The following is a 9,816-nucleotide window of genomic DNA, read 5'->3' on the forward strand; positions in this document are numbered from 1 at the left end:
TACGGGTGGGTGTGTCTTAGGTACGAGAGGGTGTGTCTTAGGTACGAGAGGGTGTGTCTTAGGTACGGGTGGGTGTGTCTTAGGTACGGGTGGGTGTGTCTTAGGTACGGGGAGGTGTTCCTCTTAGAGCTTGAGGGGTGTGGAGAGAGGTGGAGCCGACGGTCTCGGACGTGGGTGGGACCTGGGTGGGAACATGAGCGAATGTGGGTGGGTGGATTGTACGTGGATGGGTATAATGGGTGGAGCTTAAGTCCGGCGGTAGGTAGGATCCACCTATGGGCGGGGATGGTCTTACGTGGGCGGGTCCGGCGAGAGATGAGGAATTATTGAAGCAAGTCCGAAAATTCGGAAGAAGTTGCTTGATCGAGATAAGGAAATGAGAGAGAGATAGGACGAATGGAAGTCTTTGGAAGGGAGAGAGAGAGAGAGAGAGGAAAGGCCTGAAGGAAAGCTGTAGAGTGGGATAGGGGAGGAGGGGGAGGAGGGTGTAGGAGGGGGGGCGGGGAGTGGGGCTAGGTGATGGAAGGAAGGTGGGAGGAGTCGAACCCCGGGTGGGAGTGGTGCAGCGTGGTAAGAGAGAGAGAGAGAGTTAGTCAGTCGGTGGGAGGCCGCCGAGTGAGCCACATATACACACACTCTGCTCCTCGCCTCGATAACACCACCTCTCTCTCACTCTCACTCTCCCCTCTCACACACACTCTCCCGGGATAACAGAAAGCAACAGAAACGCCATTCAATGAGGGATCGAAACTCTCCATTTGTTTCACTCTTCGCCTAAGCACGAAACGTGTTAAAAACAGGGGGCACGGAATTTTAATTTTTTTGTAAGAAAAAAGGGTATGGTGCCGTCTAACATCAGTGTCAAAGCAGAAAGTCCTACCGCTAGCAGGACACGGAATCCATATATCCTTGGGGGCAAGGAATTAAATCCTACTAGTTACTTGAATGAGATAACGCAATGACACTTAACCTATATATCTGATTCCACGTAATACGACTGGAATATGTATTGTCAAAAGTGATGAACGGACCTTGAAATAATTGCGGATATCAGGAATTAATAGTTATGATAGTGAAAGCTTGACAGGTTATAGAGCTTTGGGAAGCTGATTACAAAAAAGGGGGATTAATTTAACACAACGCTAAAAAAAAAAATTGGCCCCTTCGCAAAATGAAATTGGTTGGATATTAACACCAATTAATACTTGAAAACTTTAAAAACAGACTTTAAAAGACTAAATACTAGAAAATTTTCTTAAAAGAAAAATATACCTGATCACAGGTAAAAAAAAAAAAAGAAAATGTATATTTTTAAGGTGCATTCATGAAGAGTTCAAAGTATTGGTGGTGGTGGTGGTGGTGTAGTGGTGGTGGTGTAGTGGTGTAGTGGTGCTTTGCGACTGTAGCTGCCCCTACACTAACACCCTCCCCCCCTTCTCCCCTCCCCCCTCTCCAAGGAACTAAAAACTTCATCTCCAGAAACACACTTGTAAGGAACAGCCCGCCTCACAAGCCGTCACTCCCGTCACACATTCCTACTCATCAAAATCAGGTAAGTCACTTAATTTTAATTAACTCCAAAATACGTGATAACAAAAAAATTTGTTACGTATTACGTGTGATTTGCTGTCAAAAGTTGATTGTGAAAACCTGGACACATTATAGAGGATGAAATCTAATATAAATATATAAACAAAGATTATTGAATCAGGAATTTGATTTCGTTGTTAAAAGTGCCATTTTTTCTGCGAGTTACGATGCCTTCGGGAACTATACGAGAGTGTTGACCAGACCACACACTAGAAGTTGAAGGAACGACGACGTTTCGGTCCGTCCTGGACCATTCTCCATTCCTGGACCATCCTGTCTATACGAGAGTGATTATATGACTCAATTGCGGTCACATTCACGTGGTCATATTTGCATTGTCATATTCGCGCTGTTACATTCGTAAGGCCATATTCGAGTACGGTCATAGTCCCTATTTACCCTCAATATGACGATTGAAATATTGTGTTGTGTCGAATACATTGCTTGTGTAAGGCCATGGTCGTATTTATGGGCCATAATCAAGGTCACATCCTTGGGCCACATCCATCTTGAGGTTATCTTGAGATGATTTCGGGGCTTTAGTGTCCCCGCGGCCCGGTCCTCGACCAGGCCTCCACCCCCAGGAAGCAGCCCGTGACAGCTGACTAACTCCCAGGTACCTATTTACTGCTAGGTAACAGGGGCATTTAGGGTGAAAGAAACTTCGCCCATTTGTTTGTGCCTCGTGCGGGAATCGAACCCGCGCCACAGCATTACGAGTCCTGCGCGCTATCCACCAGGCTACGAGGCCCCCTATGGGGATCCATGGTCACATCTCTGGAAAAGATCTGCTTAAGTCTTCACTTCTTCATATATGCTGCAGTTGTTCATTCTCAAGAGTATACCCCTGTTGTGTTTCATGAATATATCCCCCCTGCTGAGCTGGAAAATATATCCCCCCTGCTGAGCTGGAAAATATATCCCCCCTGCTGAGCTGGAAAATATATTCCCCTGCTGAGCTGGAAAATATATTCCCCTGCTGAGCTGGAAAATATATTCCCCTGCTGAGCTGGAAAATATATTCCCCTGCTGAGCTGGAAAATATATTCCCCTGCTGAGCTGGAAAATATATTCCCCTGCTGAGCTGGAAAATATATTCCCCTGCTGATCTGGAAGAATATGTACCCCTACTGAGCTGCAAATATACAGCATAGTCTCCTACTGTCTAGTAAGAATATAATTCCGTGGCGTGCTCCAAGAATATAATTCCCCAAGAATATATTCCGTGCTCCAAGAATATATATGATAATATACTTCCCTACAGAGCAACAGAGAATAGACTCCTGTGTTGAACGACAGTGAATGCGAATAGTAAGGATGAATTCCCTTGTTGCTTAGTAGGAATATAGTCCCCTAGTGTGTAGTAAGAATATAGTCCCCTAGTGTGTAGTAAGAATATAGTCCCCTAGTGTGTAGTAAGAATATAGTCCCCTAGTGTGTAGTAAGAATATAGTCCCCTAGTGTGTAGTAAGAATATAACCTTCTTTCCCCCCCCCCCCCCCCCCCCCCCTGCTGTGTTCTTAGGTGATCCTGATGGAGACGGTCGAACGACCACTCTGATCGTTTGTGGCTCACACAAGACGCCTCAAGTAATCTTCCAATGGGCTGGAGGCATGAGGGTGCTATACCAGAGCTCTCCTCTACAAGCTCTCGTCTTTCGAAGCACTTGGTCACCATTTACTCACGCTCTATTCTCTTACTCACTACAAATTCACGATCTATTATCTTCCTCATCACTAACTCACGATCTATTATCTTCCTCACCACAAATTCACGATCTATTATCTTCCTCATCACTAACTCACGATCTATTATCTTCCTCACCACAAATTCACGATCTATTATCTTCCTCACTACAAACTCACGATCGATTCTCTTACTCAACCTTTCTTCGATCAAGGGGGCTTAATCTGTATATATTTAATAGTTGATGAGGTTTGAAACTAAGCCACTATGATTGAGGAAAGATGTAGATGTCTCGTAAGCGGACACCTAAGTATTTGATGAATCCTGGTCTCTATATACTTCGATACTTCGGTGTTCGAAGCTGCTTGAAACACATTCAATATGACACGTGGCACATGTATCGATTTGATATATATATATATATATATATATATATATATATATATATATATATATATATATATATATATATATATATATATATATACATATATATATATATATATATATATATATATATATATATATATATATATATATATATATATATATATATATATACTGCACTCAATCGACTGGTGTACTGTCAATTCTGTCAACGTCATTGACTCACTGCACCTTGCGATGCCTGGTACTGATTTTCACTGCAATTAGGTTAGTGAGGAGGATAGGAGGGGGGGGGGAGGGGTAGTGAGGAGGATGCTGATCGCCGCTAGTCAGGAAAGCAGATGAGAATGATGTGTGCAGCATCACTTCTCATCTAAGAATACGAGACAAAACTCTCCTTATGGGAATTCTCAAGTACCCATTTGCCACTGAGAACATTCTCCTTTAATTTCAAGAACAAATTTGTAAATTGAGCATGAGGACAATATGTCACACATATGGGCCACGTGTGGCCCTATGTATGTGGCCCCATGCTCAGTGACACAGCACTATGAAATTAAGGAATTGATTGAATAGTCAATACAATGAAATATCACACACACACACACACACACACACACACACACACACACACACACACACACACACACACACACACACACACACACACTCAAAGGCTTCTTTCTTGGATCGCATCAGAACCCTTTGCTCAGACTTCGAAACCCCTCTAAAAAACCCTAGAAAACCATTAGAAACCCCACAGAAAACCCCATCGTTAGCATACATGATATTTCTAACATATCGAAATTGTTAATATATCTGAAAATCTTACTATTTTTTTTAAGATTAATTACAATACCGTCCGAAATCCGTACACTAATTATCCTATCCATAACTACTCTGCTACGGGCCTTAAGGAAAATATTTCGAACACAACAATCCAAACGCATCGTAAGAACCACGACGATAGACAGTAAGACAAGGTAGCGAAAACAATACCCCAAGAGGAACTTGTATAACAGGTAAACGACCTACGATAACCCAAGACAGTGGATATTGACAAATGCTTACACATTCACAGCCATCTCTCACCGCCTCCACCACACGATTACCTGCTGGAGGTTACGAGAGAGTGTCAGGAGGAGCAGCAGGAGACTGAGGAGGAGGAGCAGGAGGAGATAATCATCAGGGCAGATAAGGTGGAGATAATATTGAGGCAGAGAAACCACATCTCTGCTCATATTGCCAGTGGGGGAGACGTCTGGCTTGCCTAGACCTCCCCCCCCCCCACACACACATGCTCAATTGGAGGCTGAGAGGGATGGTGGGGGAGGGAGGGGGGGGGGGGGTTAAGGGAGAGAGGGGGCGCCGGCCCCTCCTCATTATTCCTCCCCAGCTGCATATACGATGCCCCCCTCTTGTGCTCTAACGTCCTGATCTTCCCCGGCGTCTTATTCATCATTCTACCTCGTATGTTACTTGGTTTATAGAGCTTTGTGAGTTTGTTTATCTCTCTCTCTCTCTCTCTCTCTCTCTCTCTCTCTCTCTCTCTCTCTCTCTCTCTCTCCCTCCCTCCTCAATATGCCCTGTTCACCGGACTATTTCCTGTCTCTGTTCTAATTAATTCCTTGTCCTCGTCATCCCTTTTATCTCTTACCAACATCCTCTAATCCTTCCTATTCTCATTCCTTCTTACCCTCAGTTGCAATTGAAACTCTTCTCTCTACGCATGCAATATCGCTCGTTGTGGGTTGAACACATTTAATACTAAACGCTTATCGGAGACAGAGAATGAGAGACAGAGAATGAGAGACAGAGAATGAGAGGCAGAGAATGAGAGGCAGAGAATGAGAGACAGAAAGAGTAGTAAAGTCATGAGGAACACACACGCCAACACTCTGACCGGATCACAGTTTAGGGAGCGATCAGTCGACGAGAGAGAGAGAGAGAGAGAGTGAGAGAGAGAGAGAGAGAGAGAGAGAGAGAGAGAGAGAGAGAGAGAGAGAGAGAGAGAGAGAGAGAGAGAGAGAGAGAGAGAGAGAGAGAGATAGGGGTCAGTGAGTACCGTTTCAAGCCTCCGATAGCGTGGGTGGCTCTGGGAGCAGTTGGTCCCCCCTATTGTTGTGTCTCATTCACTCTTTCCCATTCACTCGTTCTCATCTGCCTACAACCACGTTGTCACCTGTTGAGACCCTTTACAACTACGTTCTCACCTGTGGACCCCAACAACCACGTTAAGTGGGTCCTGGGATAAGTTGTTAATTGGGACCTGGAATAGGGGATCAATTAGGACCTGGTGCAGGACGACTAGTTGGGACCTGGGGTAGAGGGTTTGTTCAGGCCAGGTAGACACCAACCAAAGCCACACACCTGCCACGGAGAAATCTGAAGAGGGAAAAAGATCATGTCCACTGGATGTGAACCTTGAAAAGCTGACTCCAAAATGGAATCAAGAGTGTTTGTACTGCACCAGTATTTACCTGCTCTGGTGATGATCACCTCCAGTGAACAGTGTGATGGTGAGGGGAGGCTCCCAGAGAGAGAGAGAGAGAGAGAGAGAGAGAGAGAGAGAGAGAGAGAGAGAGAGAGAGAGAGAGAGAGAGAGAGAGAGAGAGAGAGAGAGAGAGAGAAATACAGCATACACATGTACCGGATCTCAATAACACAAGAAATAAGGTACAGTTAGCTGATTAAATAATCAGAATCCACCTCACTAACCCACTCACACTAACTTCAGGGGCGTAAGATACCCTTAAACAGCCCCTTCCGTCCCCTGACAGATCTCAGGGATATACAATATCCCTAGACACCACTACTGAATAACCAACCATATAGGGGGAAGCAGAACACAGGTAAACAGTACCCAATAACACCTTAGGACCTTAAATACCACCCCCAGACAGCGCACAGTCAGATCCCTACTCTTCTAGGGATCCATATCACCCCCTAAACGGCTCCAAGAAAGATATCAAGGACTCAAAAAGTGTCCTTCCCCTCATTCCTTTAGACAGACTCACTAAAACTCCTAAGGACGTTCCCGAAATATCGCAATACCCCGATGGAAAACAAACATAATGATAAACATCTCTCATCTCAACATTAAACATTAAAACACAAATTCCACATCATTCCACATCCACAATTCCACATCCAAACACAAACATCTCAACATTTCACATTAAAACACAAATTCCTGCAGGTTTTCTGAGCACTAGTGTTGAGGAGCCTCGCCTCGTACCATTTACACACTCTACAACCATTTCTCATTTCACCAAATTGTAATATTACCTTCACCACGTAATACGAAACAACTGCCTTCCCCCCAAAAAAAAATATATATTGATGTGATTTCATCTGGCTACGAGGAAATCTTGTTGCGGAAATTGGGCCAAATTTGACTCTCGCTGATCGGGAGAGGTTTGGGGGACTGTGGTGGAGGTGTGCAGTGGTAGAGGTGTGCAGTGGTGGGGGTGTGCAGTGGTGGGGGGTGTGCAGTGGTGGGGGGTGTGCAGTGGTGGGGGGTGTGCAGTGGTGTGGGTGTGCAGTGGTGGGGGTGTGCAGTGGTGGGGGGTGTGCAGTGGTGGGGGTGTGCAGTGGTGGGGGTGTGCAGTGGTGGGGGTGTGCAGTGGTGGGGGGTGTGCAGTGGTGGGGGGTGTGCAGTGGTGGGGGGTGTGCAGTGGTGTGGGTGTGCAGTGGTGGGGGGTGTGCAGTGGTGGGGGTGTGCAGTGGTGGGGGTGTGCAGTGGTGGGGGTGTGCAGTGGTGGGGGTGTGCAGTGGTGGGGGTGTGCAGTGGTGGGGGTGTGCAGTGGTGGGGGGTGTGCAGTGGTGGGGGTGTGCAGTGGTGGGGGTGTGCAGTGGTGGGGGTGTGCAGTGGTGGGGGGTGTGCAGTGGTGGGGGTGTGCAGTGGTGGGGGTGTGCAGTGGTGGGGGGTGTGCAGTGGTGGGGGTGTGCAGTGGTGGGGGTGTGCAGTGGTGGGGGTGTGCAGTGGTGGGGGGTGTGCAGTGGTGGGGGGTGTGCAGTGGTGGGGGTGTGCAGTGGTGGGGGTGTGCAGTGGTGGGGGTGTGCAGTGGTGGGGGTGTGCAGTGGTGGGGGTGTGCAGTGGTTGGGGTGCAGTGGTGGGGGTGTGCAGTGGTGGGGGTGTGCAGTGGTTGGGGTGCAGTGGTGGGGGTGTGCAGTGGTGGGGGTGTGCAGTGGTGGGGGTGTGCAGTGGTGGGGGTGTGCAGTGGTGGGGGTGTGCAGTGGTTGGGGTGCAGTGGTGGGGGTGTGCAGTGGTGGGGGTGTGCAGTGGTTGGGGTGCAGTGGTGGGGGTGTGCAGTGGTGGGGGTGTGCAGTGGTTGGGGTGCAGTGGTGGGGGTGTGCAGTGGTGGGGGTGTGCAGTGGTGGGGGTGTGCAGTGGTTGGGGTGTGCAGTGGTGGGGGTGTGCAGTGGTGGGGGTGTGCAGTGGTGGGGGTGTGCAGTGGTGGGGGTGTGCAGTGGTGGGGGTGTGCAGTGGTTGGGGTGTGCAGTGGTGGGGGTGTGCAGTGGTGGGGGTGTGCAGTGGTGGGGGTGTGCAGTGGTTGGGGTGCAGTGGTGGGGGTGTGCAGTGGTTGGGGTGCAGTGGTGGGGGTGTGCAGTGGTGGGGGTGTGCAGTGGTGGGGGTGTGCAGTGGTGGGGGTGTGCAGTGGTGGGGGGTGTGCAGTGGTGGGGGTGTGCAGTGGTGGGGGTGTGCAGTGGTGGGGGTGTGCAGTGGTGGGGGTGTGCAGTTGGGGAGGGGGTGCAGTGGTGGGGGTGTGCAGTTGGGGAGGGGGTGCAGTGGTGGGGGTGTGCAGTTGGGGAGGGGGTGCAGTGGTGGGGGTGTGCAGTTGGGGAGGGGGTGCAGTGGTGGGGGTGTGCAGTTGGGGAGGGGGTGCAGTGTTGGGGGTGTGCAGTTGGGGAGGGGGTGCAGTGGTGGGGGTGTGCAGTGTTGGGGGTGTGCAGTTGGGGAGGGGGTGCAGTGTTGGGGGTGTGCAGTTGGGGAGGGGGTGCAGTGGTGGGGGTGTGCAGTGGTGGGGGTGTGCAGTTGGGGAGGGGGTGCAGTGGTGGGGGTGTGCAGTTGGGGAGGGGGTGCAGTGGTGGGGGTGTGCAGTTGGGGAGGGGGTGCAGTGGTGGGGGTGTGCAGTGGTGGGGGTGTGCAGTGGTGGGGGTGTGCAGTGGTGGGGGAAGTATTTTAATATTCTCTGAAGGTAAGAGGCTTTGTTGACATGTTCCTTGCGTCTTCTTGAGGATGCTCCCTCTGGAGAGTTGTATATTTGTATAATATTATATATATATATATATATATATATATATATATATATATATATATATATATATATATATATATATATATATATATATATATATGAATTAATGGTTATGTATTTTTGTACGTAGTCTGGTATTTACTTATTCTTCTTATCATCTTCTTACTCGTGGTTTACTTGACAGTGATGAGAGAGAGAGAGAGAGAGAGAGAGAGAGAGAGAGAGAGAGAGAGAGAGAGAGAGAGAGAGAGAGAGAGAGAGAGAGAGAGAGAGAGAGAGAGAGAGAGAGAGAGACAGACAGACAGACAGAAGACTCATTGACCAATACGAGAGTGTTCCAACAAGTCATGTGTCTGTGGGAATAGTCATTTATTAATCATCTTACTAACATTGGATCCATTTTTAATATATAAATTAAACCAAAGTGAACAAACCAATACTAATAATAATGCTGTTTGCTTTGAATTTTTTATTAATGCAGATTCAATAATATTTCTAATTCACTTCCTTGTCTTCATATTCCAACGTATTTTCCTAATTTCCCGGCTTTTTTGTCCTCAAATTCCTTGCAAATGGTACCTAGTCACACTGGAGTAACACTTTAATCCTTAACTGCTTTCATTACCTATCTGGTGTGGAAGCAAGCCAGATTGTGGAGTGGAAACAAGCCAGATTGAGGTGTGGAAGCAAGCCAGATTGAGGTGTGGAAGCAAGCCAGATTGAAGTGTGGAAGCAAGCCAGATTGAGGTGTGGAAGCAAGCCAGATTGAGGTGTGGAAGCAAGCCAGATTGAAGTGTGGAAGCAAGCCAGATTGAGGTGTGGAAGCAAGCCAGATTGAGGTGTGGAAGCAAGCCAGATTGAGGTGTGGAAGCAAGCCAGATTGAGGTGTGGA

At 48.0% G+C, this 9,816-nt stretch overlaps 1 protein-coding gene across 1 annotated transcript in view; it reads left to right on the forward strand.

Annotated features, from left to right (window-relative positions):
- Window positions 1-614: 614 nt before the first annotated feature.
- The window catches only part of LOC138358941 (nephrin-like), a 402,545-nt gene continuing 393,343 nt past the window's right edge, over window positions 615-9,816 (forward strand). Inside the window, exon 1 of the mRNA XM_069317432.1 lies at window positions 615-1,552. The gene's annotated coding sequence lies outside the window, so the exon portion shown is untranslated. The remainder of the gene's footprint in view (window positions 1,553-9,816) is intronic.

Source organism: Procambarus clarkii, chromosome 87 (genome assembly GCF_040958095.1).
Source record: "Procambarus clarkii isolate CNS0578487 chromosome 87, FALCON_Pclarkii_2.0, whole genome shotgun sequence".
Lineage (NCBI taxonomy): Eukaryota > Metazoa > Arthropoda > Malacostraca > Decapoda > Cambaridae > Procambarus > Procambarus clarkii.